Source organism: Planococcus citri, chromosome 3 (assembly GCF_950023065.1).
Source record: "Planococcus citri chromosome 3, ihPlaCitr1.1, whole genome shotgun sequence".
Classification (NCBI taxonomy): Eukaryota; Metazoa; Arthropoda; class Insecta; order Hemiptera; family Pseudococcidae; genus Planococcus; species Planococcus citri.
In genome coordinates, this window is record NC_088679.1 from 18,200,857 (window position 1) to 18,208,430 (window position 7,574).

Consider the following 7,574-nt stretch of genomic DNA (forward strand, 5'->3'; position numbering starts at 1 on the left):
CGATTGCGTATTCTATGTAGTTTCTCATGAAAAAAGACCTTTCTGTAATATCATTCTGTTATCGAGGTGGACGTGATTCTATGTGACAGTGAGAAACTCCCTATAAGTACACAAACGAACCTCCCTATAAGTACGCAAAATTTAAAAGGTAATTTTGATTAATTTTGACATCTAGATCACTCAAAATGTCACAGAAGAAGAAAAGTAAGCGAAGATTGGTGTTCGATGCGAAGTTATTTCAAACCATGAAGTCAGAATTTGTGCTGTTGCAGCCAAATATGGTATGCACAAATCGACATTTCGAAAACATTTAAAAACTGTAAGTTTGCTCTAGTGAAATATAAATTCATTTAAATGGTACAGATTCATAAAATAAATGAATTTCAACGGATTTTCATTTCAGGTTGACACAACTACTCCTATTCCGGTTGGTCCCGATTCACTTGGTGGTTTTAAAAAAACATTCTCAGCGGAAATGGAGAAGAAATTAGTGGCTCATGTGCACAAACTAGACGATATGTTCTTTGGTTCAACACGTAAGAAATTCATGGAACTTGCGATTCAATTCGCCGAAAGAAATAATTTGAATCATCGCTTCAATACCGAGAGGAGGCTTGCCGGTGATAAATGGTGTCGATCTTTCTTGAATTGTCATGGTCTCTCTTTACGAACGCGTGAGCAAGTCAGCGCAGCACGAGCGATGGGTTTTAATCGAGTTCAAGTGGAAAAATTTTACAAAAATCTCGATAAAATATATAAAGAATACCGTTTCTCGCCAGTTCGCATACTCAATATGGATGAAGTTGGAATGAGTACGTCTCCTCCGAAGTCTCCTAAAGTCGTGGCGAAAAAAGGAAAAAAGGAAGTCCAGAAAATCGCATCCGGTGATCGTGGTGAGACTGTCACAGCTGTGTGTTGAGTTAGTGCTGCTGGCATGTACGTTCCTCCTGCAATGATTTTTAAAAGAGCCAAATCAAAACTTTTCTTTGCATACTCATACTTGGTAAATGAAAAACAAGGCGCTGCTGTGTCATCTTAGGTATTTGTGTGAATTTGTCAACTCATTACTGGGCTGTAATTCAGCTTCTCTGTGGGTGCTGAGTGCTGAATACCCAGGAACACCCCTAGCTACCCTCCTAAAAGTTACAATCCACAAGTATGAGTACATTTACACGCAACCTTCAAGGGCACATGGTGAATATGATGGAGCATAAAGCATATACAAGTACCAAATACATATTACGTACCTCTATACCTACGAGCATACCTCTGTGACAACAGTTATGTCATCGTGTCATTTTGTGTTGGGTTGAGGTGTAGTTTCATTCATCTCAGTGTTAGTAGGTAGAGGTACTGTACATTCGTTTGTCTCACAATCTGCTTTCATTTCGACTAAGGGTCTATCAATTAAATTTGTGTTTGTCCTAATTAAAATTACATCACACTTTCATCGCTTTTGCTATATTATCGCTATTGCTATCAGTGCAGCACTTTTGCTTTCATCTTTGCCTTTGCCACTGCTACTGCTACCCCAGCCATCATATCATTATCGTTATAATTATTGTTACGTAAGTATCTAATATCTAATATCATTAAAGTAAAACTTAATACTTCACTGTGAAATCTGTGTGTTTTCCCTATTAACAAACGCCGAAACTGCCGTGCTGCACTGCACCCACCCACCATCCTTCCACACCTTGCTTCACAAAGCTCCTCACCACGTTCTTTCCAATTCTTCCTCGTATCTTTCAATTTTGGCAAATGTACTCCTACGAACGAATAAATCCCACACCAGATACACCAACACGTGAGATGTGAGACACGTGACATTCATCTACTTATGTACCAGTCCAGTAGAAATGTCTATTTTTCTGATTACTTATCCTCAATTATGTTTTGTTTTTTTATACACTGCTTATGATTATTATATACCATCATATGGAAAACAAAAAATTGATACAGATGTAGAAATTGAACTCCCTGTAGTATATTACAGGTGAATAGTTCCATCATGAAATCATGCAATCTCATATCATGAGGTTAAAAATAGAAAACAAAGCTTGGAGAAAACGCATATTAACTCCACAGGGGCTGAGTATGCATCTCACATCATTAGGTTTAAATCTAAACTTGAAGTTTGACTTCGTAAGGTTAAAGTAAAAGTCAAGTTTGGAGGGGCTGTTGCATACCCAACCCTCGAGCATCGCATAAAACAGCCCGCAGGGGCTGGGTATACAACTGCTCCAACATACATACCTACATGCGCATAACTATTGCCCTGCCTCCTCAGGCTGAAGCATAGCCTGCCCCTGTGAGGGGAAAGCTATGCAACTTTGGCCTGAGGTGGCGGGCCTACTACTAATATATGTTAAAATATTCAATATTCATTATGACTTACTCATTACGAACAGTATTTCAAATTCATAACAAAAGATGACAAAATTATTGCGTTAATTTAAAAAATAAAAAGTAAATCCATCAAATACGAGGGGTGATCAGAAATAACATAGACAATTCCTCCAGTGAGAGTTCTATTGAAGCTATACAACTCACAAACATATCATTTGAAAGCTGCATCTTTCCTCTATAAAATCATTCTTAGCATAAGTATTTCTGTTCAGTGGTTCCCAAAATATGGTACATAGAACAAAAGTTCTCAAGGTGCACTCAGTGATTTTTGTTTAAATAACAAAACTTGGGCGAAAAAAATATTTATGCACAGTTAATTTTTCATCATTTTCAAAGTAACAACTACCATTATTAATACATTTTGCCCAACAGCCTTTCAACTGCTTAAAACATGTTTGCATTTTTGAAAGGGGAGCGGTTTCAGTCCATTAGCAAAATTCAATAAAATACTGTGCAATGATTTTCAATTTTGTGCCATTTGTGTCCTGGAATCAAAAATGTTTTTTAAAAAGTTGACAAGCGGTTGGGCTAAATGTATTGATAACGGTGGTTATCACTTTGAAAGTGATGTAAAATTAATTAATACTCCTTGTGCAATTAATTAAATAAACATTTTTTCACCCAATTTTTGTTATTTAAACAAAAATTGCCGAGTGCAACTTGAGAACTTTTGTTCTGTGTACCATATTTTGGGAACCACTGAACAGAAATACTTATACTAAGGATGATTTTATAGAGGAAAGATGCAGCTTTCAGATGATATGTTTGTGAGTTGTATAGCTTCAATAGAACTCTCACCAGAGCAATTGTCTATGTTATTTTTGATCACCCCTCGTATAATGAGTAACCTGTTTAGTAATAAAAACAGTTTTCAATTTTCATTTTTAATATTTCATGAAGTAGATCATTTAAATGATATAATCCCAAGTAAATGTCACCTTTGCGGATATTCTGATAATGTAGCTAGGTTCAAGTAGGTGCAAGATATTATAAATCTTTCTGATGATGAGTTTCATTCATTCCAATCAGATTCAGCACTGCATCACAAAAATTGTATTTTTTTGGTACAGAATTCCAACTTGTCCAAGCATAAGAACAAAATGGACTGAATTCGTCATTGCTGCTGGTCATCCTGGGACATCTTCTAGTTCAATTTTTCACCTGTGTGAAAAACATTTTCTTGCTAGAGAGTAAAGATATTGTTCCTGCTTCAGATAAGAGATATTGATGTTGACTGATCAAGGATGCTGTGCCATCAATTTTTGAAACAGAAATGTAAGTATGTTGAAAACATTCTCAGTTACTACTGAAAGATGTTTTTTACTGCTACTGTATCTGTCTTGTGTTTTTTAGATCACCATCCCCAGAGAGTAAGATATGTGAGGTATGTTTCCTATGTGGGAGCAGAGATAGGAACATTCCCTACTTCAGGTAATAAGATAATTTAACAAATTTTACATTACATTATTTATATTTTCATACCCTTCTTCAATGTTCATCATTATCATTTATTTTTTTTGTCAATGTTTAACATGTCAATTTTTGTCACAGATTTCCTATTAATGAAGAAAAGATGGATGCAATCTTGTGGAATAACATCAGAGTTGATGATAAAAGAAATAGGTTATGTGAAAAACATTTTCCAAAACATGTCATAATTTATTTACAAATCCAACTGGCGTGGATGTAATAAATTAATGAAGGATGCTTTACCTGTAACCATTCCAAAAGGTAATCATTTTCATGATAATTTCACTTCAACTGTTTCCTAACCTAATCATTGAAAATTTCAAATTACAGATAATTATACTTAATCCTTGAATACCAAAACTTCAATCAATCATCCTGATATTGGTTCCTGTGAAACTTCTGTTAATGATCCTGGTATGGTATTATAACTAAAACTAACATTGTGTTTAATCTATTGGTGCCATCAAAAAAGATTTGTTTCCTTACCTACCTAGTATTTGTCAAGGTGATTGTCTGTTGGAAGAACTCCTTGTAAGCGAAGATGAAGAACAAACTTCAATTATTGAAGAAAGTATTGGAGAAGAAAATAAATTTGTTAGTTATCTTAGTAAGCTTTATATACTGAGATTGCCAATAGAAATGTGAAGCCAAGGTTCTATCACAATTCTCTTATGGTTATTTTGTTTTTATGGCTCAACAGATTCATCTTGAAAATTATGAAAACTTGATTGTTAATTGTTAAACACCTTTAACTATAATTAATTAACCACCTTCATTAATTCCTTCCAATTTCAGATGAAGAAGAATCAGCTTTAAATGTAAAAGTACTGCTGATGAGTAATTTATTACATGCTGAAATGGGAAATTGGGAAGAATGGATTGATGAGGAAGAATATATTGCCAATGAGGATAACATCTCAAATGTAACTGTAAGTTCACTTCTCAGTGAAATATCTTCTGTTCTGTTTTGAGACTAGTTATTTTTAATTTTTGATTTTCAGGCTTTAATACAAGATTTTAATTCCACAGACCTTGTAATACATTTCAACCAGCAACTAAAGGTGATAATGAATAATAAAAAATCTATGAATGATGATGAGGAACCCATCACTGATGGTGATGGAACCTATATGAAGACAATATGACTGTCAATGACATTGATGAGGATGTTACTGCTTTAAATGCGAGTTTACTTCTAATTTCATATTTTCAGTCTTCAGACTAGTTATTTACAATTTTCAATTCTTAGGAACTAGTACAAGATTAGGATTGAGTAACCAAGAAATTGAAGGAAAAAATAACAACTTTGGAAGCAGAAAATAAAAAAGAAGAAGAAATGCTGAAATTGTTTCTAACGCCCAGGCAAATAAAATTGATGGAAGTAAAAAAAACTGTCCAAGTAGGATCACCAAAAAGCGTTGAAAATGTGCCTAAATTTAGGTATGTGAAATTTATTTTCTTTCTTTAGGTACTCAAGTTAATACTTGGCCTTGAAGGCCATCAGACTTGCAATGATCAACTTACTTCAGATATACTGGTACATGCTACATGCTAGTTCAACTTGCAGTTCTTTTACTTTGATCTATTGGTAATCTATGTGATTATGATCTTTTCTATGCAATGAAAGTGGTGAAGAACCCATTTTTGAAAAATTTAACAAAGTATGTTTGAATTATGTTCTCAAAAGTTTCGTAACAAGATGGATACTCAAAGAGCTTTAGGTGATATTAAAGCTCTTTAAATATAAGTATGGAAATAGATATGCCCCTCCAGGCAAGCAAAATGTTATGTGTAATACACATGCGCAATCTGTGGTTGCACACACAGATGTTCACATTTTGACTGTGATTAGCAGGTGCCCACAGTGTCATGTGTTAAGGAGGAGGGTTTGATGAGTGTTGGTGCCTTGCATTCTGGTCTGGTGATAAATTGTTTTTTTATATGTTGATTGATGATAGAAATATGCTAAAGAAGAGTCAAATTTGTGGTTGTAATACTCCTGGAAAATTTAGGTTTGTACAACAGCCACAGCAGTTAGAATTAAATTCATAAATAGAGTGGTCTCTGTTGAAACTCTTCAAATTTGTTGAGTTTTATTTAATATAATATATTGTTTGTGTTTGTGATGATTATACCTACAGAATTCCAAAAGATCCAAAAATCCGAAGGCAGTGGCTGGAATTTACAACTTAGATATGCATTACAAATTCAATTTGTTATATGAAAAACATTTTGCGGATAAAGATATTTTGCCTAGGAAAGGGAAACGAGCAAAAGATTGAAGTGAAATTGTATTCTAATTCAGCCTTTTCATATGTATTTTAGGAAGATTCATTCATACGAATATGTTTTTCATAATATGTGACGCGACGCGACAAAATCGACCTTCGAGCCGAAAACAAGTTTTTGAGTTATGGGGGGTTAAAGTTTTCAGTCCAGTTCTGCTCATTTAGCGGAAGCGCTTGGGTTCTAATCACGTTCTCCGGCTAAACTGAGCTAAACATAGTCTTGGATAACGTTTCTTGTCTGTTTTGTATGAACATCATTGGGTAAAATGGTTATTTACATTGAAACAGGAGGCTAAGTCGTGATTGCACTCATTTTTTCAAATTTTTTAAAAAATTTTTCATTATTTCAATTTTGAAATCGATCTGGAGGCGAAAAAAAGCGTTCTACGAGAAAAATATATATCAAGCAAAGTTGTAGAGAATTAAATTTCCAAAAACCTATAAGAGGTTTATTTTTCTCAAAAATGCATAGTTTTTCCGTTTTTCTCAAAAAACAGAAATTTTATGGTAATCATCATGAGGTTTTTGTTTTTTGAGAAAAACGGAAAAACTATGCATTTTGGAGAAAAATAAACCTCTTATAGGTTTTTGGAAATTTAATTCTCTACAACTTTGCTTGATATATATTTTTCTCGTAGAACGCTTTGTTTCGCCTCCAGATCGATTTAAAAGTTAAAATAATGAAAAAATCAAAAAAATGAGCTCACTTCTGACTGGATTACCCTGTATATGGATCTATGCAAATCATAGGAACTTCTGGGTGGTTTTAAATGATTTTTGAATGTCCGAGTACCAAAAAACCGTCAAAAAGTGAAAAATAATTTTTTAGGTCCGAAGGTCGATTTTGTCCCGTCACGTCACATATAGGTAGTAGGTATACTAATAGCTATTAGCAATGTAGTTTATTGTGGATAATTAAATAATAATGTCATATATACACTTGTTGGAATGTTATAGATTTCCAGAAAATGACAGATGAAAAATGTTGTGGGTATAAGCTTGTGGCATAAGCTTGGTTCCTTTGCCTCAGCATATGTAGATTGTGTGAAAAGCATTTTCACAAAGAATTTATTATTAAAAAAAGGTGCTCTAATGGGCTGGACAAACTGAAGTGCAATGCTGTACCAGTTCTCAATGGTAATGAATTTTTCATTTATTTATACACATTATTATGTTACCAATAATTGCTATCAACTGATACCCAGTAGGTATAACATAAAATAATTGGCAAACATTATATTTTACATTTAGATTTACGGTTACAAAGACTAAACAAATCAATGATGGAAAATTCAAGCTTGAATATTGATGAAATTGAAGATGAAAGCAATGAATAAGATAAATATTATGGACAACTTTTCATGCTGAACAACATATTAAGAAACTGGGATGGCATTACTTTGTAAA